The 27600-nt window shown below is 48.0% G+C and overlaps 1 long non-coding RNA gene across 1 annotated transcript; it reads right to left on the bottom strand.

Annotated features, from left to right (window-relative positions):
- Positions 1-3133: 3133 nt before the first annotated feature.
- Positions 3134-26945, bottom strand: LOC136611520 (uncharacterized). Its single transcript, XR_010790284.1, has 4 exons — positions 26542-26945; positions 18859-19035; positions 11181-11357; positions 3134-3680 (listed from the first exon to the last, which is right to left on the bottom strand). It is a non-coding gene; the product is annotated as an uncharacterized lncRNA (long non-coding RNA).
- Positions 26946-27600: the final 655 nt, after the last annotated feature.

Below are 27600 nucleotides of genomic sequence, written 5' to 3'. Positions count from 1 at the left end.
CCGGGCTGGTTGATGGATTGAGATGAGGGAGGTGATATAGGGGGGCGCTGCACTGTGGAGGGCTTTGTGGATGAAGGTGGCGAGTTTAAATTGAATTCTGTATTTAACGGGCAGCCAGTGCAGTGACGGGCACAGGGCAGAGGCGTCCGAGTAGCGGCTGGACAGGAAGATGAGCCTGGCTGCCACATTCAGGATGGATTGGAGAGGGTTGAGTCTGGTGCAGGGGAGGATGATCAGCAACGAGTTGCAATAAGCGAGCCGGGAGTGGATGAGGGCAACAGTAAGCGTTTTTAGCGTGTCCACAGTGAGAAAAGAGCAGATTCTTGCGATGTTCTTGAGGTGCAGCTGACATGTTCGGGCCAGAGATTGGATGAAGGGGGTAAAAGAGAGATCAGAGTCAAATATGACCCCAAGGCAGCGGGCGTGTTGTCTAGGAGTTATGGTGGCGCCACACACTGAGATGGAGATGTCAGGATAAGGTCGGTTAGTGGAGGGTGGAAATACCAGTAAGTCAGTTTTAGAGAGGTTTAGTTTTAGATAGAGAGAGGACATAGTGTTAGAGACAGCGGACAGACAGTCGGTGATGTTTTGGAGGAAAGGTGCAGAGATGTCACGGGCAGAGGTGTATAGCTGGATGTCGTCAGCATACAGGTGGTATTGGAGGCCAAATCTCCTGATGGTTTGTCCAATTGGGGCTGTGTAGATATATAAAAGAAGGGGGCCTAGGACCGAGCCCTAGGGGGCCCCAACAGCAAGGGGAAGAGGAGGGGAGGTAGAGCCAGCAAAGGAGACACTGAAAGAGCGGTCAGATAGGTAGGAGGAGAACCAGGAGAGAGCAATGTCCTTTAGGCCAATGGAGCGAAGCATACTGAGGAGGAGTTTGTGGTCAACAGTGTCAAATGCTGCAGAAAGGTCGAGGAGGATCAGTAGGGAGTAATCGCCCCTCGATTTGGCTGTCATTAGGTCATTGGATACCCTGGTAAGGGCAGTTTCTGTCGAGTGTTGAGGTCAGAAGCCAGACTGTAGGGGGTCTAGGAGAGAGTGCTCTGATAGATGGCTTACAAGGCAGGAGTAAACTAAGGGTTCTAGTAGCTTGGAAATGAAGGGGAGGTTTGAGATGGGTCGGTAGTTGGCAGCATCAGTCGCGTCCAGAGTCGGCTTCTTTAGCAGTGGGGATATGATGGCGTGTTTGAAAGAAGAGGGAAAAAGTGCCAGAGGTCAGAGAGAGGTTGAATATAGTGGTGAGATAGGAGATGACCACTGGGAGAAGGAACGGAGGAGGTGTGAGGGGAAGGGGACGCTAGCGCAGGTGGTGGGACAAGCAGAGCAGAGCAATTTGGAGACTTCTTCCTCTGTCGCTGGTCTGAGTACAGACAGTGAGCAGGAGCTAGATGCAGTGCTGACAAGACTAGGGTCAGGGCTAGTCTGGGATTGGGGAGTTATTTCCTGACGGATGTCATCTATTTTCTTTTTGAAGTAAGCAGCCAACTCCACAGCACTGGGATCTGTCACAGGGGGCTGCGGTTTAGGGCTGAGAAGGGAGTGAAAAGTATCAAAGAGACGTTTAGGGTTGTGTGATAGTGAGGAGACTAGAGAGGTGAAATAGACTTGCTTGGCGCGGTGGAGGGCGAGGTTGTAGGTTCTGAGCATGAATTTGTACTGGAGGAAGTCTGTGGACGTTTGCGACTTCCTCCACAGCCATTCAGCACTTCTAAAGCACCGCCGGATGAAGCGCGTTTGAGGTGTGAGCCAGGGTTGCCGCGGTCTACATCGGATGGCTTGGGTCCTGGGGGGCGCTGCTTCATCCAGGGCATGTTTGAGAGCGGTGTTGTAGCGAGCGGCAGCCAGGTTGGGGCAGGTTGGAAAGAGAGATAGGAGACAGAGAGGACTGTAGGGATTCAGCAAAGTCCTGGGTGTGAATGGCCTTAAGGTTCCTGTAGGTATGGTAGGTAGATGGGTGTGGAGAGATGTTAGGGAGAGTGACAGAGAAAGAGAGAAGGTTATAATCTGAGAGTGGGAGAAGGGAGTTAGTGAAGTTGGAAACAGAGCAGAGACGGAAGAAGACCAGATCAAGAGTGTTGCCATCCCTGTGAGTGGGAGAGGCTGTGAGTTGAGAGAGACCAAGGGAGGAGGTGAGCAAAAGAAGCTGAGAGGCAGATGGGGAGTTTGGGTCGTTAGTGGGGATGTTAAAATCATCTAAGATGAGGTTTGGAATTTCACAGAATAGGAAGTGGGGGAGCCAGGCAGCAAAGTGGTCCAAAAACAGGCGAGGAGCACCTGGGGGGCGGTAGATAGCTGCTACTCGCATGGACAGCGGACGGAAAAGCCATAGCATATGTACTTCAAAGGATGGAAAAGTGAGTGAGGGTACAGGGGGGATGATCTGGTAGTTGCATTTCAGGGAGAGAAGAGCACCTACTCCTCCGCCACGCCTGTCATCTGGTCTCAGGGTATGGGAGAACTGCAGGCCATTGTAAGACAGCGCAGCATGGGAGGCCGTGTCAGACTGCTGTATCCACGTTTCTGTGAGAGCTAGCAGATTTAAAAATTTAGCAGTTAGAAAGTCGTGGATGGTGGGGAGTTTGTTACATGCTGACTGGCAGTTCCAGAGCGCACATTTAAAGAAGTCAGGGTAGGGTATGCATGGGCTAGCAGTTGGTCTTGGAGATTTTATTAGTGAGTCAGGTAGGGGGTGATAGTTGGGAGCAGTGGAGGGTGGGCCAGGATTGGGAGAGATATCCCCAGCAGCTAGTAGCAGCAGGATAGAGAGGGTTAGCAGATGGCTAGGAGATTTATGAGGATGACTGTTATTTTTGTTAGTGGCGTTAGGGGGTTTGAGGCTAATCAAGATGGTAAAGAGTGCATGCGAGCTATGCATAGGTGAGGACAGTAGAGAGGGGCTAATGTGAATAGTGTGCCCCAGAGGTGGGCACTTGGAAGAAGTTCTGAAACTGAGAGCAAGGATGAGAGCAGAGCTGACCGCATTAGCAATAGCTTTGTAGTGTAAAGTATTTAGGCAGAGTTTGTGGCCTACCTGTCTCCTACCGTGTTGAACTGCCATGGTCAAACTGTATCATACTTTATCCAGCATACTTCATACAGCATTATATTCGCGTGGCAGCCACACGCTTGGCATGCATGCTTACACTGATATTATAGTGAAAGTTTAAGGTATGACTAGGAAACAGCTGGGAGTGGCTAATCAGGTTCCAATTGAATTGGCCAGCTGACTTTAGCATTGCAAACCTAATGATCAAAAGGGGGGGGGGGTTGAAATGTATTGCTCTCCTTAGATAAGGAAAGCATCTCAGCAAGGATGGGTGAAGGATGCCATTTGGGGGAGGTGGATGGCAGAAATGACTAAAAGTAAAGTTTCATTTATCAATGCAAACAGATGAAATGCAAAATACACAATTCACAGCAAGCAAGCAGCACAGAGGATTTAAGCAGAGCGAGATAGCAGGAGTTCAGCTTGGAGTGGGATGATGCAGAAATGAACGTACCTGTTGAGAGAGGGAGAAGGTAGATGGATGTTATTAACTGCCATGGTCAAACTGTATCATACTTCATACAGGATTATATTCGCGTGGCAGCCACATGCGTGGCATGCATGCTTGCTTACACTCGTCTCCGCATCAAAAGGGGTGTCCATTATGTTCCATAGATCTATCGTGTTCTCCCTTAAAGCAAAGTACTCAGATGAGATGGGCAGGGTACTGTTCTTAAAAGGGTCCATTAACAATAAAAGGTTAACAATAGCAAACCTATACGCACCTAATTCCAACCAGGTATGCTGGCTGATTGAGCAACTTAACATTCTGAAAGAATTCGCCGAGGGGCCAATTGTGCTAGGAGGGGACTTTAATGAATTTCTCAATCCCCTACTTGACTCATCAAAAGGTAGATCTTGAATCTCTCAGAGACAAGTCAAAAAATTAAATAAAACACTCCAGGATATGAGAGTTGTGGACGCGTGGCGAACAATCATCCCCTCGACAAAAGATTTTACATACTTCTCCCAAGTCCATGCCTCGTTCCAGAGAATGGATCACATATATGTCTCTCAGGACATCCTGACAAAGGTAAAGGGAGCAAAAATAGAACCAATCACAATCTCTGACCATGCACCTATACACATAGATCTTAGCCTCACTGTAGAAGGACACAGGGAATGGATTTGGAAACTCAACACCTCCCTATTAGACTCAGAGCTGGAGAGGGACCGCTTCTCTGGTATGCTAGAGGAATTCTTCCAACTCCACAACACCGGGGACTTGGAGTTTCCAGTTGTTTGGGAGACCCACAAGGCATACATGAGGGGCCTGTTCATCTCCTTGGGCTCTAAAATTAAGAAGCAACAATAGCTTGAAATCGACAGCCTCTTAGCCCGGATCTCGAAAGTGGAACAACTTTCCAAACTATCCCAAGTAATAAATAGCCTAGAGGAATTGACGGACCTAAGGCGAGAACTTAAACGTCAGTTAGAATCCAGATATAACAAAAAGCACCTGTACCTTAAATATAAGTTCTACGCCCACGGCATTAAGGGGAGCAAACTACTCTCCTCCATGATCAAGAAGGCTAAAGCTAAGAACCACATTTCTTCCATCAAAGACCATACAGGGAAATCCATATCCTCATCAAAAGAAATAGCAGAGACCTTCCAAAGGTTCTATGCAGACCTTTATAACCTAAAAAATTCGGACTCCCTTTTAAACCCCAAATGCACTAAGGAACAAATTGACCACTTCTTAAACTCTATAGATCTGCCCAAGCTGGGGGACACCGCGGCCCGGGCTCTAGTGCTCCCCATCTCTTTACAAGGGGTGGAGGAAATAATAATTAACAACCCTACCGGTAAGAGCCCTGGCCCTGATGGCTACCCAGTTCTATACTATAAAACCTTTAAGGAAACATTGGCCCCTTAACTGAAAGACCTGATGAACGCCCTCATGCTAGTAAAACCAGAACCCAAACAAGCACAGGAGGCACATATAACGCTCATCCATAAGGAAAATAAAAACCCGGAGCTCTGTAGCAGCTACAGGCCCATTTCTCTTATTAACGCAGATGTCAAGTTCTGGGCTAAATTACTGGCCAAAAGATTAGAAATCCCCTCGCTGATCAACAGAGAACAAGCAGGTTTTGTCAAAAACAGAGAGGGCAGGGATAACTGCTACAGACTGCTCCACGCCATCAGATATGCACAAACCCATGATATAGCATTAGCGCTTGTTGGAACAGATGCCGAGAAGGCGTTCGATAGGGTGAGCTGGACTTACATGGAGAGAGTTCTGACCTACTTCAACTTCCCTTCCCCCTTCCTTGCCGCAATCTTTTCCCTATACAAAGAACCATACGCTAGACTAAAGGTTAACAATCTACTCCCCCCCCCCCCGTGACATCAGAAATGGTACCCGTCAGGGATGCCCGCTTTCGCCGACCCTCTTCATTCTCACGCTGGAACCCCTGTTGAGAAGCGTCCGGTTAGCCCCTGACATTAAGGGATTGAGGGTTGGCTCTGCTAGCTTAAATACGGCTGCATTTGCAGATGATATCATGTTTGTAATATCCGAACCAGAGACAGGAATCCCCAACCTGAATACCCTCTTAAACTCCTTCGGAAGCATATCAAATTTCAAGATACACTACACCAAATCCACCATTTTAAACGTCTCTATCCCCCCAGCCCGGTGCCCCCAGTTGAAGTCCAGCTCACCCTTCGAATGGTCTGATACCTCAATAGAGTACCTTGGCACAAAAAAAAACTGAAGACCTATTTAGCGCCAATTTTCTACCTCTATTATCCCAGGTCAAATCCCTACTACAGAAATACGACATACCATACGCCTCCTGGTTCGGCAGAAAAAATATCTTAAAGACATACGTCCTACCGCAAATCCTATGTAAGCTAAAAATGCTCCCAATCCATCTTCCCCAGTCCTTCTTCAAAGTCCTACGCTCAGCCTTCACCAGTTACACCTGGAGACAGAAAAGACCTCGACTGGCTTTCAGCCTTATGATCAAAAGTAAAACAGAGGGGGGGATTGAGTTGCCATGCGTCCACGACTTTTATCAAGCGGTCCAACTTAGGTATTGGATAGACCTAACCTCCCCTTCTGGAGACAAATTGCTACACTCTCTGACCATGGGCAGGGAAGGGGATACTCTGGTAAATATCTAAAAAAGTTTACAGGTCCAAAAACTTTAATCCGCTGCTACGCGGCCCCTGTGAGGTTTGGGATAAGCTTAGGCAAACCCAGGCCCCTGACACATCCCCCACAGCCCCACTGAGTATCTGAAGAAAACACCTGGGTTGGGCAACAGACAGAGACGTTAGAGGTCTATGGAGGAGGTTTGCTCCTCTGAGGATGAGGGAGCTACAAGTACTGGCCCATAAACAGCCAGATGATATTCTAAATACCTTGGCGCGCAGCTCTCTCTCTCTCCTTCCTACAAAGGGCTCACGTACTCCAAGCTTTTAGGGAGTTCCAGAAATCCGCTAAATCTACCAGACCAGGAACCCCATTTGAAAAAATGCTTGTCAGTGACCACTCAAGAAACAAATCGATCTCTATTATCCGCAATAGGATCATCACTCCTGAGGCACCCTACAAACCAGCTTTCCTGGTTTCATGGGAAAGAGATCTTAAAATTTCCCTCACCACATCAGATATTAAATCAATCCTACAAACCGCTTTTGGTCTCTCACCCTGTATTTTGCTCCAGGAAAGCCATTACAAAATTATGGTCAGATGGTACAAGACCCCACAATGGCTCTATGCACACAAATTAGGTAACCACGATAAATGTTGCAGATGTAACGCAGAAACAGGATCATATTGCCATATCTGGTGGGAGTGTACAGCACTAACCACATTTTGGAGAGAAATAGGGGAAGTAATGCGCCTCCTTAAACCCAATTTCCACATCACAGCGGAGATACTGTTCCTCTGAAGACCCTCGGCGAACTTTCACCCTATTAAAGACAAACTGCTGGCCTTTCTCTTAGATGCCGCTAAAGCCCTAATCCCTTCTCTTTGGCTTCAGAAAGCACCCCCTACCTTAGCACTCTGGAAATGAAGAGTAATAATAATAATAATAAACTTTATTTGTATAGCGCCAACATATTCCGCAGCGCTTACATAGACAGGGGATACAGAAAGACAAAAGTACAAACATTACAGAACCACAGTTACATAGTAATCAATTGATGGAAACAATAGGGGTGCGGGTCCTGCTCCAACGAGCTTACATACTACAAGTAATGGGGTGATACAGAAGGTAAAGGGGCTGGAGATGTGCACTGTATGGCGAGGTGGAGAGTGAGGGGTGATATACACATAGACAATGGTCAGACATTTAGCCGTGTGATGGCAGAAACAGTATGACTGCAGGAGCGGTTTATGATGGCTAGCAGGGATTGCAGTCAGTAGGTCAGGGAGCATGTTATCAGGCGGAGTACAAAGGGGTTTGTTTAGGGAATTCGGTATGCCTCCCTGAAGAGGTGCGTTTTTAGAGCACTCCTGAAGTTCTGCGAGTCCTGGATTGCTCAGGTAGCCTTTGGTAGTGCGTTCCAGAGGACCGGTGCTGCTCTGGAGAAGTCTTGGAGGCGGGAATGAGAAGTTCGAATTAAAGGGGCACTCAGTCTGGTTTCATTAGCAGAGCGGAGAGCCCGGGCTGGTTGATGGATTGAGATGAGGGAGGTGATATAGGGGGGCGCTGCACTGTGGAGGGCTTTGTGGATGAAGGTGGCGAGTTTAAATTGAATTCTGTATTTAACGGGCAGCCAGTGCAGTGACGGGCACAGGGCAGAGGCGTCCGAGTAGCGGCTGGACAGGAAGATGAGCCTGGCTGCCACATTCAGGATGGATTGGAGAGGGTTGAGTCTGGTGCAGGGGAGGATGATCAGCAACGAGTTGCAATAAGCGAGCCGGGAGTGGATGAGGGCAACAGTAAGCGTTTTTAGCGTGTCCACAGTGAGAAAAGAGCAGATTCTTGCGATGTTCTTGAGGTGCAGCTGACATGTTCGGGCCAGAGATTGGATGAAGGGGGTAAAAGAGAGATCAGAGTCAAATATGACCCCAAGGCAGCGGGCGTGTTGTCTAGGAGTTATGGTGGCGCCACACACTGAGATGGAGATGTCAGGATAAGGTCGGTTAGTGGAGGGTGGAAATACCAGTAAGTCAGTTTTAGAGAGGTTTAGTTTTAGATAGAGAGAGGACATAGTGTTAGAGACAGCGGACAGACAGTCGGTGATGTTTTGGAGGAAAGGTGCAGAGATGTCACGGGCAGAGGTGTATAGCTGGATGTCGTCAGCATACAGGTGGTATTGGAGGCCAAATCTCCTGATGGTTTGTCCAATTGGGGCTGTGTAGATATATAAAAGAAGGGGGCCTAGGACCGAGCCCTAGGGGGCCCCAACAGCAAGGGGAAGAGGAGGGGAGGTAGAGCCAGCAAAGGAGACACTGAAAGAGCGGTCAGATAGGTAGGAGGAGAACCAGGAGAGAGCAATGTCCTTTAGGCCAATGGAGCGAAGCATACTGAGGAGGAGTTTGTGGTCAACAGTGTCAAATGCTGCAGAAAGGTCGAGGAGGATCAGTAGGGAGTAATCGCCCCTCGATTTGGCTGTCATTAGGTCATTGGATACCCTGGTAAGGGCAGTTTCTGTCGAGTGTTGAGGTCAGAAGCCAGACTGTAGGGGGTCTAGGAGAGAGTGCTCTGATAGATGGCTTACAAGGCAGGAGTAAACTAAGGGTTCTAGTAGCTTGGAAATGAAGGGGAGGTTTGAGATGGGTCGGTAGTTGGCAGCATCAGTCGCGTCCAGAGTCGGCTTCTTTAGCAGTGGGGATATGATGGCGTGTTTGAAAGAAGAGGGAAAAAGTGCCAGAGGTCAGAGAGAGGTTGAATATAGTGGTGAGATAGGAGATGACCACTGGGAGAAGGAACGGAGGAGGTGTGAGGGGAAGGGGACGCTAGCGCAGGTGGTGGGACAAGCAGAGCAGAGCAATTTGGAGACTTCTTCCTCTGTCGCTGGTCTGAGTACAGACAGTGAGCAGGAGCTAGATGCAGTGCTGACAAGACTAGGGTCAGGGCTAGTCTGGGATTGGGGAGTTATTTCCTGACGGATGTCATCTATTTTCTTTTTGAAGTAAGCAGCCAACTCCACAGCACTGAGATCTGTCACAGGGGGCTGCGGTTTAGGGCTGAGAAGGGAGTGAAAAGTATCAAAGAGACGTTTAGGGTTGTGTGATAGTGAGGAGACTAGAGAGGTGAAATAGACTTGCTTGGCGCGGTGGAGGACGAGGTTGTAGGTTCTGAGCATGAATTTGTACTGGAGGAAGTCTGTGGACGTTTGCGACTTCCTCCACAGCCATTCAGCACTTCTAAAGCACCGCCGGATGAAGCGCGTTTGAGGTGTGAGCCAGGGTTGCCGCGGTCTACATCGGATGGCTTGGGTCCTGGGGGGCGCTGCTTCATCCAGGGCATGTTTGAGAGCGGTGTTGTAGCGAGCGGCAGCCAGGTTGGGGCAGGTTGGAAAGAGAGATAGGAGACAGAGAGGACTGTAGGGATTCAGCAAAGTCCTGGGTGTGAATGGCCTTAAGGTTCCTGTAGGTATGGTAGGTAGATGGGTGTGGAGAGATGTTAGGGAGAGTGACAGAGAAAGAGAGAAGGTTATAATCTGAGAGTGGGAGAAGGGAGTTAGTGAAGTTGGAAACAGAGCAGAGACGGAAGAAGACCAGATCAAGAGTGTTGCCATCCCTGTGAGTGGGAGAGGCTGTGAGTTGAGAGAGACCAAGGGAGGAGGTGAGCAAAAGAAGCTGAGAGGCAGATGGGGAGTTTGGGTCGTTAGTGGGGATGTTAAAATCATCTAAGATGAGGTTTGGAATTTCACAGAATAGGAAGTGGGGGAGCCAGGCAGCAAAGTGGTCCAAAAACAGGCGAGGAGCACCTGGGGGGCGGTAGATAGCTGCTACTCGCATGGACAGCGGACGGAAAAGCCATAGCATATGTACTTCAAAGGATGGAAAAGTGAGTGAGGGTACAGGGGGGATGATCTGGTAGTTGCATTTCAGGGAGAGAAGAGCACCTACTCCTCCGCCACGCCTGTCATCTGGTCTCAGGGTATGGGAGAACTGCAGGCCATTGTAAGACAGCGCAGCATGGGAGGCCGTGTCAGACTGCTGTATCCACGTTTCTGTGAGAGCTAGCAGATTTAAAAATTTAGCAGTTAGAAAGTCGTGGATGGTGGGGAGTTTGTTACATGCTGACTGGCAGTTCCAGAGCGCACATTTAAAGAAGTCAGGGTAGGGTATGCATGGGCTAGCAGTTGGTCTTGGAGATTTTATTAGTGAGTCAGGTAGGGGGTGATAGTTGGGAGCAGTGGAGGGTGGGCCAGGATTGGGAGAGATATCCCCAGCAGCTAGTAGCAGCAGGATAGAGAGGGTTAGCAGATGGCTAGGAGATTTATGAGGATGACTGTTATTTTTGTTAGTGGCGTTAGGGGGTTTGAGGCTAATCAAGATGGTAAAGAGTGCATGCGAGCTATGCATAGGTGAGGACAGTAGAGAGGGGCTAATGTGAATAGTGTGCCCCAGAGGTGGGCACTTGGAAGAAGTTCTGAAACTGAGAGCAAGGATGAGAGCAGAGCTGACCGCATTAGCAATAGCTTTGTAGTGTAAAGTATTTAGGCAGAGTTTGTGGCCTACCTGTCTCCTACCGTGTTGAACTGCCATGGTCAAACTGTATCATACTTTATCCAGCATACTTCATACAGCATTATATTCGCGTGGCAGCCACACGCTTGGCATGCATGCTTACACTGATATTATAGTGAAAGTTTAAGGTATGACTAGGAAACAGCTGGGAGTGGCTAATCAGGTTCCAATTGAATTGGCCAGCTGACTTTAGCATTGCAAACCTAATGATCAAAAGGGGGGGGGGGGGTTGAAATGTATTGCTCTCCTTAGATAAGGAAAGCATCTCAGCAAGGATGGGTGAAGGATGCCATTTGGGGGAGGTGGATGGCAGAAATGACTAAAAGTAAAGTTTCATTTATCAATGCAAACAGATGAAATGCAAAATACACAATTCACAGCAAGCAAGCAGCACAGAGGATTTAAGCAGAGCGAGATAGCAGGAGTTCAGCTTGGAGTGGGATGATGCAGAAATGAACGTACCTGTTGAGAGAGGGAGAAGGTAGATGGATGTTATTAACTGCCATGGTCAAACTGTATCATACTTCATACAGGATTATATTCGCGTGGCAGCCACATGCGTGGCATGCATGCTTGCTTACACTCGTCTCCGCATCAAAAGGGGTGTCCATTATGTTCCATAGATCTATCGTGTTCTCCCTTAAAGCAAAGTACTCAGATGAGATGGGCAGGGTACTGTTCTTAAAAGGGTCCATTAACAATAAAAGGTTAACAATAGCAAACCTATACGCACCTAATTCCAACCAGGTATGCTGGCTGATTGAGCAACTTAACATTCTGAAAGAATTCGCCGAGGGGCCAATTGTGCTAGGAGGGGACTTTAATGAATTTCTCAATCCCCTACTTGACTCATCAAAAGGTAGATCTTGAATCTCTCAGAGACAAGTCAAAAAATTAAATAAAACACTCCAGGATATGAGAGTTGTGGACGCGTGGCGAACAATCATCCCCTCGACAAAAGATTTTACATACTTCTCCCAAGTCCATGCCTCGTTCCAGAGACTGGATCACATATATGTCTCTCAGGACATCCTGACAAAGGTAAAGGGAGCAAAAATAGAACCAATCACAATCTCTGACCATGCACCTATACACATAGATCTTAGCCTCACTGTAGAAGGACACAGGGAATGGATTTGGAAACTCAACACCTCCCTATTAGACTCAGAGCTGGAGAGGGACCGCTTCTCTGGTATGCTAGAGGAATTCTTCCAACTCCACAACACCGGGGACTTGGAGTTTCCAGTTGTTTGGGAGACCCACAAGGCATACATGAGGGGCCTGTTCATCTCCTTGGGCTCTAAAATTAAGAAGCAACAATAGCTTGAAATCGACAGCCTCTTAGCCCGGATCTCGAAAGTGGAACAACTTTCCAAACTATCCCAAGTAATAAATAGCCTAGAGGAATTGACGGACCTAAGGCGAGAACTTAAACGTCAGTTAGAATCCAGATATAACAAAAAGCACCTGTACCTTAAATATAAGTTCTACGCCCACGGCATTAAGGGGAGCAAACTACTCTCCTCCATGATCAAGAAGGCTAAAGCTAAGAACCACATTTCTTCCATCAAAGACCATACAGGGAAATCCATATCCTCATCAAAAGAAATAGCAGAGACCTTCCAAAGGTTCTATGCAGACCTTTATAACCTAAAAAATTCGGACTCCCTTTTAAACCCCAAATGCACTAAGGAACAAATTGACCACTTCTTAAACTCTATAGATCTGCCCAAGCTGGGGGACACCGCGGCCCGGGCTCTAGTGCTCCCCATCTCTTTACAAGGGGTGGAGGAAATAATAATTAACAACCCTACCGGTAAGAGCCCTGGCCCTGATGGCTACCCAGTTCTATACTATAAAACCTTTAAGGAAACATTGGCCCCTTAACTGAAAGACCTGATGAACGCCCTCATGCTAGTAAAACCAGAACCCAAACAAGCACAGGAGGCACATATAACGCTCATCCATAAGGAAAATAAAAACCCGGAGCTCTGTAGCAGCTACAGGCCCATTTCTCTTATTAACGCAGATGTCAAGTTCTGGGCTAAATTACTGGCCAAAAGATTAGAAATCCCCTCGCTGATCAACAGAGAACAAGCAGGTTTTGTCAAAAACAGAGAGGGCAGGGATAACTGCTACAGACTGCTCCACGCCATCAGATATGCACAAACCCATGATATAGCATTAGCGCTTGTTGGAACAGATGCCGAGAAGGCGTTCGATAGGGTGAGCTGGACTTACATGGAGAGAGTTCTGACCTACTTCAACTTCCCTTCCCCCTTCCTTGCCGCAATCTTTTCCCTATACAAAGAACCATACGCTAGACTAAAGGTTAACAATCTACTCCCCCCCCCCCCGTGACATCAGAAATGGTACCCGTCAGGGATGCCCGCTTTCGCCGACCCTCTTCATTCTCACGCTGGAACCCCTGTTGAGAAGCGTCCGGTTAGCCCCTGACATTAAGGGATTGAGGGTTGGCTCTGCTAGCTTAAATACGGCTGCATTTGCAGATGATATCATGTTTGTAATATCCGAACCAGAGACAGGAATCCCCAACCTGAATACCCTCTTAAACTCCTTCGGAAGCATATCAAATTTCAAGATACACTACACCAAATCCACCATTTTAAACGTCTCTATCCCCCCAGCCCGGTGCCCCCAGTTGAAGTCCAGCTCACCCTTCGAATGGTCTGATACCTCAATAGAGTACCTTGGCACAAAAAAAAACTGAAGACCTATTTAGCGCCAATTTTCTACCTCTATTATCCCAGGTCAAATCCCTACTACAGAAATACGACATACCATACGCCTCCTGGTTCGGCAGAAAAAATATCTTAAAGACATACGTCCTACCGCAAATCCTATGTAAGCTAAAAATGCTCCCAATCCATCTTCCCCAGTCCTTCTTCAAAGTCCTACGCTCAGCCTTCACCAGTTACACCTGGAGACAGAAAAGACCTCGACTGGCTTTCAGCCTTATGATCAAAAGTAAAACAGAGGGGGGGATTGAGTTGCCATGCGTCCACGACTTTTATCAAGCGGTCCAACTTAGGTATTGGATAGACCTAACCTCCCCTTCTGGAGACAAATTGCTACACTCTCTGACCATGGGCAGGGAAGGGGATACTCTGGTAAATATCTAAAAAAGTTTACAGGTCCAAAAACTTTAATCCGCTGCTACGCGGCCCCTGTGAGGTTTGGGATAAGCTTAGGCAAACCCAGGCCCCTGACACATCCCCCACAGCCCCACTGAGTATCTGAAGAAAACACCTGGGTTGGGCAACAGACAGAGACGTTAGAGGTCTATGGAGGAGGTTTGCTCCTCTGAGGATGAGGGAGCTACAAGTACTGGCCCATAAACAGCCAGATGATATTCTAAATACCTTGGCGCGCAGCTCTCTCTCTCTCCTTCCTACAAAGGGCTCACGTACTCCAAGCTTTTAGGGAGTTCCAGAAATCCGCTAAATCTACCAGACCAGGAACCCCATTTGAAAAAATGCTTGTCAGTGACCACTCAAGAAACAAATCGATCTCTATTATCCGCAATAGGATCATCACTCCTGAGGCACCCTACAAACCAGCTTTCCTGGTTTCATGGGAAAGAGATCTTAAAATTTCCCTCACCACATCAGATATTAAATCAATCCTACAAACCGCTTTTGGTCTCTCACCCTGTATTTTGCTCCAGGAAAGCCATTACAAAATTATGGTCAGATGGTACAAGACCCCACAATGGCTCTATGCACACAAATTAGGTAACCACGATAAATGTTGCAGATGTAACGCAGAAACAGGATCATATTGCCATATCTGGTGGGAGTGTACAGCACTAACCACATTTTGGAGAGAAATAGGGGAAGTAATGCGCCTCCTTAAACCCAATTTCCACATCACAGCGGAGATACTGTTCCTCTGAAGACCCTCGGCGAACTTTCACCCTATTAAAGACAAACTGCTGGCCTTTCTCTTAGATGCCGCTAAAGCCCTAATCCCTTCTCTTTGGCTTCAGAAAGCACCCCCTACCTTAGCACTCTGGAAATGAAGAGTAATAATAATAATAATAAACTTTATTTGTATAGCGCCAACATATTCCGCAGCGCTTACATAGACAGGGGATACAGAAAGACAAAAGTACAAACATTACAGAACCACAGTTACATAGTAATCAATTGATGGAAACAATAGGGGTGCGGGTCCTGCTCCAACGAGCTTACATACTACAAGTAATGGGGTGATACAGAAGGTAAAGGGGCTGGAGATGTGCACTGTATGGCGAGGTGGAGAGTGAGGGGTGATATACACATAGACAATGGTCAGACATTTAGCCGTGTGATGGCAGAAACAGTATGACTGCAGGAGCGGTTTATGATGGCTAGCAGGGATTGCAGTCAGTAGGTCAGGGAGCATGTTATCAGGCGGAGTACAAAGGGGTTTGTTTAGGGAATTCGGTATGCCTCCCTGAAGAGGTGCGTTTTTAGAGCACTCCTGAAGTTCTGCGAGTCCTGGATTGCTCAGGTAGCCTTTGGTAGTGCGTTCCAGAGGACCGGTGCTGCTCTGGAGAAGTCTTGGAGGCGGGAATGAGAAGTTCGAATTAAAGGGGCACTCAGTCTGGTTTCATTAGCAGAGCGGAGAGCCCGGGCTGGTTGATGGATTGAGATGAGGGAGGTGATATAGGGGGGCGCTGCACTGTGGAGGGCTTTGTGGATGAAGGTGGCGAGTTTAAATTGAATTCTGTATTTAACGGGCAGCCAGTGCAGTGACGGGCACAGGGCAGAGGCGTCCGAGTAGCGGCTGGACAGGAAGATGAGCCTGGCTGCCACATTCAGGATGGATTGGAGAGGGTTGAGTCTGGTGCAGGGGAGGATGATCAGCAACGAGTTGCAATAAGCGAGCCGGGAGTGGATGAGGGCAACAGTAAGCGTTTTTAGCGTGTCCACAGTGAGAAAAGAGCAGATTCTTGCGATGTTCTTGAGGTGCAGCTGACATGTTCGGGCCAGAGATTGGATGAAGGGGGTAAAAGAGAGATCAGAGTCAAATATGACCCCAAGGCAGCGGGCGTGTTGTCTAGGAGTTATGGTGGCGCCACACACTGAGATGGAGATGTCAGGATAAGGTCGGTTAGTGGAGGGTGGAAATACCAGTAAGTCAGTTTTAGAGAGGTTTAGTTTTAGATAGAGAGAGGACATAGTGTTAGAGACAGCGGACAGACAGTCGGTGATGTTTTGGAGGAAAGGTGCAGAGATGTCACGGGCAGAGGTGTATAGCTGGATGTCGTCAGCATACAGGTGGTATTGGAGGCCAAATCTCCTGATGGTTTGTCCAATTGGGGCTGTGTAGATATATAAAAGAAGGGGGCCTAGGACCGAGCCCTAGGGGGCCCCAACAGCAAGGGGAAGAGGAGGGGAGGTAGAGCCAGCAAAGGAGACACTGAAAGAGCGGTCAGATAGGTAGGAGGAGAACCAGGAGAGAGCAATGTCCTTTAGGCCAATGGAGCGAAGCATACTGAGGAGGAGTTTGTGGTCAACAGTGTCAAATGCTGCAGAAAGGTCGAGGAGGATCAGTAGGGAGTAATCGCCCCTCGATTTGGCTGTCATTAGGTCATTGGATACCCTGGTAAGGGCAGTTTCTGTCGAGTGTTGAGGTCAGAAGCCAGACTGTAGGGGGTCTAGGAGAGAGTGCTCTGATAGATGGCTTACAAGGCAGGAGTAAACTAAGGGTTCTAGTAGCTTGGAAATGAAGGGGAGGTTTGAGATGGGTCGGTAGTTGGCAGCATCAGTCGCGTCCAGAGTCGGCTTCTTTAGCAGTGGGGATATGATGGCGTGTTTGAAAGAAGAGGGAAAAAGTGCCAGAGGTCAGAGAGAGGTTGAATATAGTGGTGAGATAGGAGATGACCACTGGGAGAAGGAACGGAGGAGGTGTGAGGGGAAGGGGACGCTAGCGCAGGTGGTGGGACAAGCAGAGCAGAGCAATTTGGAGACTTCTTCCTCTGTCGCTGGTCTGAGTACAGACAGTGAGCAGGAGCTAGATGCAGTGCTGACAAGACTAGGGTCAGGGCTAGTCTGGGATTGGGGAGTTATTTCCTGACGGATGTCATCTATTTTCTTTTTGAAGTAAGCAGCCAACTCCACAGCACTGAGATCTGTCACAGGGGGCTGCGGTTTAGGGCTGAGAAGGGAGTGAAAAGTATCAAAGAGACGTTTAGGGTTGTGTGATAGTGAGGAGACTAGAGAGGTGAAATAGACTTGCTTGGCGCGGTGGAGGACGAGGTTGTAGGTTCTGAGCATGAATTTGTACTGGAGGAAGTCTGTGGACGTTTGCGACTTCCTCCACAGCCATTCAGCACTTCTAAAGCACCGCCGGATGAAGCGCGTTTGAGGTGTGAGCCAGGGTTGCCGCGGTCTACATCGGATGGCTTGGGTCCTGGGGGGCGCTGCTTCATCCAGGGCATGTTTGAGAGCGGTGTTGTAGCGAGCGGCAGCCAGGTTGGGGCAGGTTGGAAAGAGAGATAGGAGACAGAGAGGACTGTAGGGATTCAGCAAAGTCCTGGGTGTGAATGGCCTTAAGGTTCCTGTAGGTATGGTAGGTAGATGGGTGTGGAGAGATGTTAGGGAGAGTGACAGAGAAAGAGAGAAGGTTATAATCTGAGAGTGGGAGAAGGGAGTTAGTGAAGTTGGAAACAGAGCAGAGACGGAAGAAGACCAGATCAAGAGTGTTGCCATCCCTGTGAGTGGGAGAGGCTGTGAGTTGAGAGAGACCAAGGGAGGAGGTGAGCAAAAGAAGCTGAGAGGCAGATGGGGAGTTTGGGTCGTTAGTGGGGATGTTAAAATCATCTAAGATGAGGTTTGGAATTTCACAGGATAGGAAGTGGGGGAGCCAGGCAGCAAAGTGGTCCAAAAACAGGCGAGGAGCACCTGGGGGGCGGTAGATAGCTGCTACTCGCATGGACAGCGGACGGAACAGTCATAGCATATGTACTTCAAAGGATGGAAAAGTGAGTGAGGGTACAGGGGGGATGATCTGGTAGTTGCATTTCAGGGAGAGAAGAGCACCTACTCCTCCGCCACGCCTGTCATCTGGTCTCGGGGTATGGGAGAACTGCAGGCCATTGTAAGACAGCGCAGCATGGGAGGCCGTGTCAGACTGCTGTATCCACGTTTCTGTGAGAGCTAGCAGATTTAAAAATTTAGCAGTTAGAAAGTCGTGGATGGTGGGGAGTTTGTTACATGCTGACTGGCAGTTCCAGAGCGCACATTTAAAGAAGTCAGGGTAGGGTATGCATGGGCTAGCAGTTGGTCTTGGAGATTTTATTAGTGAGTCAGGTAGGGGGTGATAGTTGGGAGCAGTGGAGGGTGGGCCAGGATTGGGAGAGATATCCCCAGCAGCTAGTAGCAGCAGGATAGAGAGGGTTAGCAGATGGCTAGGAGATTTATGAGGATGACTGTTATTTTTGTTAGCGGCGTTAGGGGGTTTGAGGCTAAGCAAGATGGTAAAGAGTGCATGCGAGCTATGCATAGGTGAGGACAGTAGAGAGGGGCTAATGTGAATAGTGTGCCCCAGAGGTGGGCACTTGGAAGAAGTTCTGAAACTGAGAGCAAGGATGAGAGCAGAGCTGACCGCATTAGCAATAGCTTTGTAGTGTAAAGTATTTAGGCAGAGTTTGTGGCCTACCTGTCTCCTACCGTGTTGAACTGCCATGGTCAAACTGTATCATACTTTATCCAGCATACTTCATACAGCATTATATTCGCGTGGCAGCCACACGCTTGGCATGCATGCTTACACTGATATTATAGTGAAAGTTTAAGGTATGACTAGGAAACAGCTGGGAGTGGCTAATCAGGTTCCAATTGAATTGGCCAGCTGACTTTAGCATTGCAAACCTAATGATCAAAAGGGGGGGGGGGGGGTTGAAATGTATTGCTCTCCTTAGATAAGGAAAGCATCTCAGCAAGGATGGGTGAAGGATGCCATTTGGGGGAGGTGGATGGCAGAAATGACTAAAAGTAAAGTTTCATTTATCAATGCAAACAGATGAAATGCAAAATACACAATTCACAGCAAGCAAGCAGCACAGAGGATTTAAGCAGAGCGAGATAGCAGGAGTTCAGCTTGGAGTGGGATGATGCAGAAATGAACGTACCTGTTGAGAGAGGGAGAAGGTAGATGGATGTTATTAACTGCCATGGTCAAACTGTATCATACTTCATACAGGATTATATTCGCGTGGCAGCCACATGCGTGGCATGCATGCTTGCTTACACTCGTCTCCGCATCAAAAGGGGTGTCCATTATGTTCCATAGATCTATCGTGTTCTCCCTTAAAGCAAAGTACTCAGATGAGATGGGCAGGGTACTGTTCTTAAAAGGGTCCATTAACAATAAAAGGTTAACAATAGCAAACCTATACGCACCTAATTCCAACCAGGTATGCTGGCTGATTGAGCAACTTAACATTCTGAAAGAATTCGCCGAGGGGCCAATTGTGCTAGGAGGGGACTTTAATGAATTTCTCAATCCCCTACTTGACTCATCAAAAGGTAGATCTTGAATCTCTCAGAGACAAGTCAAAAAATTAAATAAAACACTCCAGGATATGAGAGTTGTGGACGCGTGGCGAACAATCATCCCCTCGACAAAAGATTTTACATACTTCTCCCAAGTCCATGCCTCGTTCCAGAGACTGGATCACATATATGTCTCTCAGGACATCCTGACAAAGGTAAAGGGAGCAAAAATAGAACCAATCACAATCTCTGACCATGCACCTATACACATAGATCTTAGCCTCACTGTAGAAGGACACAGGGAATGGATTTGGAAACTCAACACCTCCCTATTAGACTCAGAGCTGGAGAGGGACCGCCTCTCTGGTATGCTAGAGGAATTCTTCCAACTCCACAACACCGGGGACTTGGAGTTTCCAGTTGTTTGGGAGACCCACAAGGCATACATGAGGGGCCTGTTCATCTCCTTGGGCTCTAAAATTAAGAAGCAACAATAGCTTGAAATCGACAGCCTCTTAGCCCGGATCTCGAAAGTGGAACAACTTTCCAAACTATCCCAAGTAATAAATAGCCTAGAGGAATTGACGGACCTAAGGCGAGAACTTAAACGTCTGTTAGAATCCAGATATAACAAAAAGCACCTGTACCTTAAATATAAGTTCTACGCCCACGGCATTAAGGGGAGCAAACTACTCTCCTCCATGATCAAGAAGGCTAAAGCTAAGAACCACATTTCTTCCATCAAAGACCATACAGGGAAATCCATATCCTCATCAAAAGAAATAGCAGAGACCTTCCAAAGGTTCTATGCAGACCTTTATAACCTAAAAAATTCGGACTCCCTTTTAAACCCCAAATGCACTAAGGAACAAATTGACCACTTCTTAAACTCTATAGATCTGCCCAAGCTGGGGGACACCGCGGCCCGGGCTCTAGTGCTCCCCATCTCTTTACAAGGGGTGGAGGAAATAATAATTAACAACCCTACCGGTAAGAGCCCTGGCCCTGATGGCTACCCAGTTCTATACTATAAAACCTTTAAGGAAACATTGGCCCCTTAACTGAAAGACCTGATGAACGCCCTCATGCTAGTAAAACCAGAACCCAAACAAGCACAGGAGGCACATATAACGCTCATCCATAAGGAAAATAAAAACCCGGAGCTCTGTAGCAGCTACAGGCCCATTTCTCTTATTAACGCAGATGTCAAGTTCTGGGCTAAATTACTGGCCAAAAGATTAGAAATCCCCTCGCTGATCAACAGAGAACAAGCAGGTTTTGTCAAAAACAGAGAGGGCAGGGATAACTGCTACAGACTGCCCCACGCCATCAGATATGCACAAACCCATGATATAGCATTAGCGCTTGTTGGAACAGATGCCGAGAAGGCGTTCGATAGGGTGAGCTGGACTTACATGGAGAGAGTTCTGACCTACTTCAACTTCCCTTCCCCCTTCCTTGCCGCAATCTTTTCCCTATACAAAGAACCATACGCTAGACTAAAGGTTAACAATCTACTCCCTCCCCCCCCCCCCCCGTGACATCAGAAATGGTACCCGTCAGGGATGCCCGCTTTCGCCGACCCTCTTCATTCTCACGCTGGAACCCCTGTTGAGGAGCGTCCGGTTAGCCCCTGACATTAAGGGATTGAGGGTTGGCTCTGCTAGCTTAAATACGGCTGCATTTGCAGATGATATCATGTTTGTAATATCCGAACCAGAGACAGGAATCCCCAACCTGAATACCCTCTTAAACTCCTTCGGAAGCATATCAAATTTCAAGATACACTACACCAAATCCACCATTTTAAACGTCTCTATCCCCCCAGCCCGGTGCCCCCAGTTGAAGTCCAGCTCACCCTTCGAATGGTCTGATACCTCAATAGAGTACCTTGGCACAAAAAAAAACTGAAGACCTATTTAGCGCCAATTTTCTACCTCTATTATCCCAGGTCAAATCCCTACTACAGAAATACGACATACCATACGCCTCCTGGTTCGGCAGAAAAAATATCTTAAAGACATACGTCCTACCGCAAATCCTATGTAAGCTAAAAATGCTCCCAATCCATCTTCCCCAGTCCTTCTTCAAAGTCCTACGCTCAGCCTTCACCAGTTACACCTGGAGACAGAAAAGACCTCGACTGGCTTTCAGCCTTATGATCAAAAGTAAAACAGAGGGGGGGATTGAGTTGCCATGCGTCCACGACTTTTATCAAGCGGTCCAACTTAGGTATTGGATAGACCTAACCTCCCCTTCTGGAGACAAATTGCTACACTCTCTGACCATGGGCAGGGAAGGGGATACTCTGGTAAATATCTAAAAAAGTTTACAGGTCCAAAAACTTTAATCCGCTGCTACGCGGCCCCTGTGAGGTTTGGGATAAGCTTAGGCAAACCCAGGCCCCTGACACATCCCCCACAGCCCCACTGAGTATCTGAAGAAAACACCTGGGTTGGGCAACAGACAGAGACGTTAGAGGTCTATGGAGGAGGTTTGCTCCTCTGAGGATGAGGGAGCTACAAGTACTGGCCCATAAACAGCCAGATGATATTCTAAATACCTTGGCGCGCAGCTCTCTCTCTCTCCTTCCTACAAAGGGCTCACGTACTCCAAGCTTTTAGGGAGTTCCAGAAATCCGCTAAATCTACCAGACCAGGAACCCCATTTGAAAAAATGCTTGTCAGTGACCACTCAAGAAACAAATCGATCTCTATTATCCGCAATAGGATCATCACTCCTGAGGCACCCTACAAACCAGCTTTCCTGGTTTCATGGGAAAGAGATCTTAAAATTTCCCTCACCACATCAGATATTAAATCAATCCTACAAACCGCTTTTGGTCTCTCACCCTGTATTTTGCTCCAGGAAAGCCATTACAAAATTATGGTCAGATGGTACAAGACCCCACAATGGCTCTATGCACACAAATTAGGTAACCACGATAAATGTTGCAGATGTAACGCAGAAACAGGATCATATTGCCATATCTGGTGGGAGTGTACAGCACTAACCACATTTTGGAGAGAAATAGGGGAAGTAATGCGCCTCCTTAAACCCAATTTCCACATCACAGCGGAGATACTGTTCCTCTGAAGACCCTCGGCGAACTTTCACCCTATTAAAGACAAACTGCTGGCCTTTCTCTTAGATGCCGCTAAAGCCCTAATCCCTTCTCTTTGGCTTCAGAAAGCACCCCCTACCTTAGCACTCTGGAAATGAAGAGTAATAATAATAATAATAAACTTTATTTGTATAGCGCCAACATATTCCGCAGCGCTTACATAGACAGGGGATACAGAAAGACAAAAGTACAAACATTACAGAACCACAGTTACATAGTAATCAATTGATGGAAACAATAGGGGTGCGGGTCCTGCTCCAACGAGCTTACATACTACAAGTAATGGGGTGATACAGAAGGTAAAGGGGCTGGAGATGTGCACTGTATGGTGAGGTGGAGAGTGAGGGGTGATATACACATAGACAATGGTCAGACATTTAGCCGTGTGATGGCAGAAACAGTATGACTGCAGGAGCGGTTTATGATGGCTAGCAGGGATTGCAGTCAGTAGGTCAGGGAGCATGTTATCAGGCGGAGTACAAAGGGGTTTGTTTAGGGAATTCGGTATGCCTCCCTGAAGAGGTGCGTTTTTAGAGCACTCCTGAAGTTCTGCGAGTCCTGGATTGCTCAGGTAGCCTTTGGTAGTGCGTTCCAGAGGACCGGTGCTGCTCTGGAGAAGTCTTGGAGGCGGGAATGAGAAGTTCGAATTAAAGGGGCACTCAGTCTGGTTTCATTAGCAGAGCGGAGAGCCCGGGCTGGTTGATGGATTGAGATGAGGGAGGTGATATAGGGGGGCGCTGCACTGTGGAGGGCTTTGTGGATGAAGGTGGCGAGTTTAAATTGAATTCTGTATTTAACGGGCAGCCAGTGCAGTGACGGGCACAGGGCAGAGGCGTCCGAGTAGCGGCTGGACAGGAAGATGAGCCTGGCTGCCACATTCAGGATGGATTGGAGAGGGTTGAGTCTGGTGCAGGGGAGGATGATCAGCAACGAGTTGCAATAAGCGAGCCGGGAGTGGATGAGGGCAACAGTAAGCGTTTTTAGCGTGTCCACAGTGAGAAAAGAGCAGATTCTTGCGATGTTCTTGAGGTGCAGCTGACATGTTCGGGCCAGAGATTGGATGAAGGGGGTAAAAGAGAGATCAGAGTCAAATATGACCCCAAGGCAGCGGGCGTGTTGTCTAGGAGTTATGGTGGCGCCACACACTGAGATGGAGATGTCAGGATAAGGTCGGTTAGTGGAGGGTGGAAATACCAGTAAGTCAGTTTTAGAGAGGTTTAGTTTTAGATAGAGAGAGGACATAGTGTTAGAGACAGCGGACAGACAGTCGGTGATGTTTTGGAGGAAAGGTGCAGAGATGTCACGGGCAGAGGTGTATAGCTGGATGTCGTCAGCATACAGGTGGTATTGGAGGCCAAATCTCCTGATGGTTTGTCCAATTGGGGCTGTGTAGATATATAAAAGAAGGGGGCCTAGGACCGAGCCCTAGGGGGCCCCAACAGCAAGGGGAAGAGGAGGGGAGGTAGAGCCAGCAAAGGAGACACTGAAAGAGCGGTCAGATAGGTAGGAGGAGAACCAGGAGAGAGCAATGTCCTTTAGGCCAATGGAGCGAAGCATACTGAGGAGGAGTTTGTGGTCAACAGTGTCAAATGCTGCAGAAAGGTCGAGGAGGATCAGTAGGGAGTAATCGCCCCTCGATTTGGCTGTCATTAGGTCATTGGATACCCTGGTAAGGGCAGTTTCTGTCGAGTGTTGAGGTCAGAAGCCAGACTGTAGGGGGTCTAGGAGAGAGTGCTCTGATAGATGGCTTACAAGGCAGGAGTAAACTAAGGGTTCTAGTAGCTTGGAAATGAAGGGGAGGTTTGAGATGGGTCGGTAGTTGGCAGCATCAGTCGCGTCCAGAGTCGGCTTCTTTAGCAGTGGGGATATGATGGCGTGTTTGAAAGAAGAGGGAAAAAGTGCCAGAGGTCAGAGAGAGGTTAAATATAGTGGTGAGATAGGAGATGACCACTGGGAGAAGGAACGGAGGAGGTGTGAGGGGAAGGGGACGCTAGCGCAGGTGGTGGGACAAGCAGAGCAGAGCAATTTGGAGACTTCTTCCTCTGTCGCTGGTCTGAGTACAGACAGTGAGCAGGAGCTAGATGCAGTGCTGACAAGACTAGGGTCAGGGCTAGTCTGGGATTGGGGAGTTATTTCCTGACGGATGTCATCTATTTTCTTTTTGAAGTAAGCAGCCAACTCCACAGCACTGAGATCTGTCACAGGGGGCTGCGGTTTAGGGCTGAGAAGGGAGTGAAAAGTATCAAAGAGACGTTTAGGGTTGTGTGATAGTGAGGAGACTAGAGAGGTGAAATAGACTTGCTTGGCGCGGTGGAGGACGAGGTTGTAGGTTCTGAGCATGAATTTGTACTGGAGGAAGTCTGTGGACGTTTGCGACTTCCTCCACAGCCATTCAGCACTTCTAAAGCACCGCCGGATGAAGCGCGTTTGAGGTGTGAGCCAGGGTTGCCGCGGTCTACATCGGATGGCTTGGGTCCTGGGGGGCGCTGCTTCATCCAGGGCATGTTTGAGAGCGGTGTTGTAGCGAGCGGCAGCCAGGTTGGGGCAGGTTGGAAAGAGAGATAGGAGACAGAGAGGACTGTAGGGATTCAGCAAAGTCCTGGGTGTGAATGGCCTTAAGGTTCCTGTAGGTATGGTAGGTAGATGGGTGTGGAGAGATGTTAGGGAGAGTGACAGAGAAAGAGAGAAGGTTATAATCTGAGAGTGGGAGAAGGGAGTTAGTGAAGTTGGAAACAGAGCAGAGACGGAAGAAGACCAGATCAAGAGTGTTGCCATCCCTGTGAGTGGGAGAGGCTGTGAGTTGAGAGAGACCAAGGGAGGAGGTGAGCAAAAGAAGCTGAGAGGCAGATGGGGAGTTTGGGTCGTTAGTGGGGATGTTAAAATCATCTAAGATGAGGTTTGGAATTTCACAGGATAGGAAGTGGGGGAGCCAGGCAGCAAAGTGGTCCAAAAACAGGCGAGGAGCACCTGGGGGGCGGTAGATAGCTGCTACTCGCATGGACAGCGGACGGAAAAGTCATAGCATATGTACTTCAAAGGATGGAAAAGTGAGTGAGGGTACAGGGGGGATGATCTGGTAGTTGCATTTCAGGGAGAGAAGAGCACCTACTCCTCCGCCACGCCTGTCATCTGGTCTCGGGGTATGGGAGAACTGCAGGCCATTGTAAGACAGCGCAGCATGGGAGGCCGTGTCAGACTGCTGTATCCACGTTTCTGTGAGAGCTAGCAGATTTAAAAATTTAGCAGTTAGAAAGTCGTGGATGGTGGGGAGTTTGTTACATGCTGACTGGCAGTTCCAGAGCGCACATTTAAAGAAGTCAGGGTAGGGTATGCATGGGCTAGCAGTTGGTCTTGGAGATTTTATTAGTGAGTCAGGTAGGGGGTGATAGTTGGGAGCAGTGGAGGGTGGGCCAGGATTGGGAGAGATATCCCCAGCAGCTAGTAGCAGCAGGATAGAGAGGGTTAGCAGATGGCTAGGAGATTTATGAGGATGACTGTTATTTTTGTTAGTGGCGTTAGGGGGTTTGAGGCTAAGCAAGATGGTAAAGAGTGCATGCGAGCTATGCATAGGTGAGGACAGTAGAGAGGGGCTAATGTGAATAGTGTGCCCCAGAGGTGGGCACTTGGAAGAAGTTCTGAAACTGAGAGCAAGGATGAGAGCAGAGCTGACCGCATTAGCAATAGCTTTGTAGTGTAAAGTATTTAGGCAGAGTTTGTGGCCTACCTGTCTCCTACCGTGTTGAACTGCCATGGTCAAACTGTATCATACTTTATCCAGCATACTTCATACAGCATTATATTCGCGTGGCAGCCACACGCTTGGCATGCATGCTTACACTGATATTATAGTGAAAGTTTAAGGTATGACTAGGAAACAGCTGGGAGTGGCTAATCAGGTTCCAATTGAATTGGCCAGCTGACTTTAGCATTGCAAACCTAATGATCAAAAGGGGGGGGGGGGGTTGAAATGTATTGCTCTCCTTAGATAAGGAAAGCATCTCAGCAAGGATGGGTGAAGGATGCCATTTGGGGGAGGTGGATGGCAGAAATGACTAAAAGTAAAGTTTCATTTATCAATGCAAACAGATGAAATGCAAAATACACAATTCACAGCAAGCAAGCAGCACAGAGGATTTAAGCAGAGCGAGATAGCAGGAGTTCAGCTTGGAGTGGGATGATGCAGAAATGAACGTACCTGTTGAGAGAGGGAGAAGGTAGATGGATGTTATTAACTGCCATGGTCAAACTGTATCATACTTCATACAGGATTATATTCGCGTGGCAGCCACATGCGTGGCATGCATGCTTGCTTACACTCGTCTCCGCATCAAAAGGGGTGTCCATTATGTTCCATAGATCTATCGTGTTCTCCCTTAAAGCAAAGTACTCAGATGAGATGGGCAGGGTACTGTTCTTAAAAGGGTCCATTAACAATAAAAGGTTAACAATAGCAAACCTATACGCACCTAATTCCAACCAGGTATGCTGGCTGATTGAGCAACTTAACATTCTGAAAGAATTCGCCGAGGGGCCAATTGTGCTAGGAGGGGACTTTAATGAATTTCTCAATCCCCTACTTGACTCATCAAAAGGTAGATCTTGAATCTCTCAGAGACAAGTCAAAAAATTAAATAAAACACTCCAGGATATGAGAGTTGTGGACACGTGGCGAACAATCATCCCCTCGACAAAAGATTTTACATACTTCTCCCAAGTCCATGCCTCGTTCCAGAGACTGGATCACATATATGTCTCTCAGGACATCCTGACAAAGGTAAAGGGAGCAAAAATAGAACCAATCACAATCTCTGACCATGCACCTATACACATAGATCTTAGCCTCACTGTAGAAGGACACAGGGAATGGATTTGGAAACTCAACACCTCCCTATTAGACTTAGAGCTGGAGAGGGACCGCCTCTCTGGTATGCTAGAGGAATTCTTCCAACTCCACAACACCAGGGACTTGGAGTTTCCGGTTGTTTGGGAGACCCACAAGGCATACATGAGGGGCCTGTTCATCTCCTTGGGCTCTAAAATTAAGAAGCAACAATAGCTTGAAATCGACAGCCTCTTAGCCCTGATCTCGAAAGTGGAACAACTTTCCAAACTATCCCAAGTAATAAATAGCCTAGAGGAATTGACGGACCTAAGGCGAGAACTTAAACGTCTGTTAGAATCCAGATATAACAAAAAGCACCTGTACCTTAAATATAAGTTCTACGCCCACGGCATTAAGGGGAGCAAACTACTC

The sequence above is a fragment of the Eleutherodactylus coqui genome, chromosome 2 (genome assembly GCF_035609145.1).
Source record: "Eleutherodactylus coqui strain aEleCoq1 chromosome 2, aEleCoq1.hap1, whole genome shotgun sequence".
NCBI lineage: Eukaryota > Metazoa > Chordata > Amphibia > Anura > Eleutherodactylidae > Eleutherodactylus > Eleutherodactylus coqui.
This window is presented reverse-complemented; position numbering and strand designations above follow the sequence as displayed.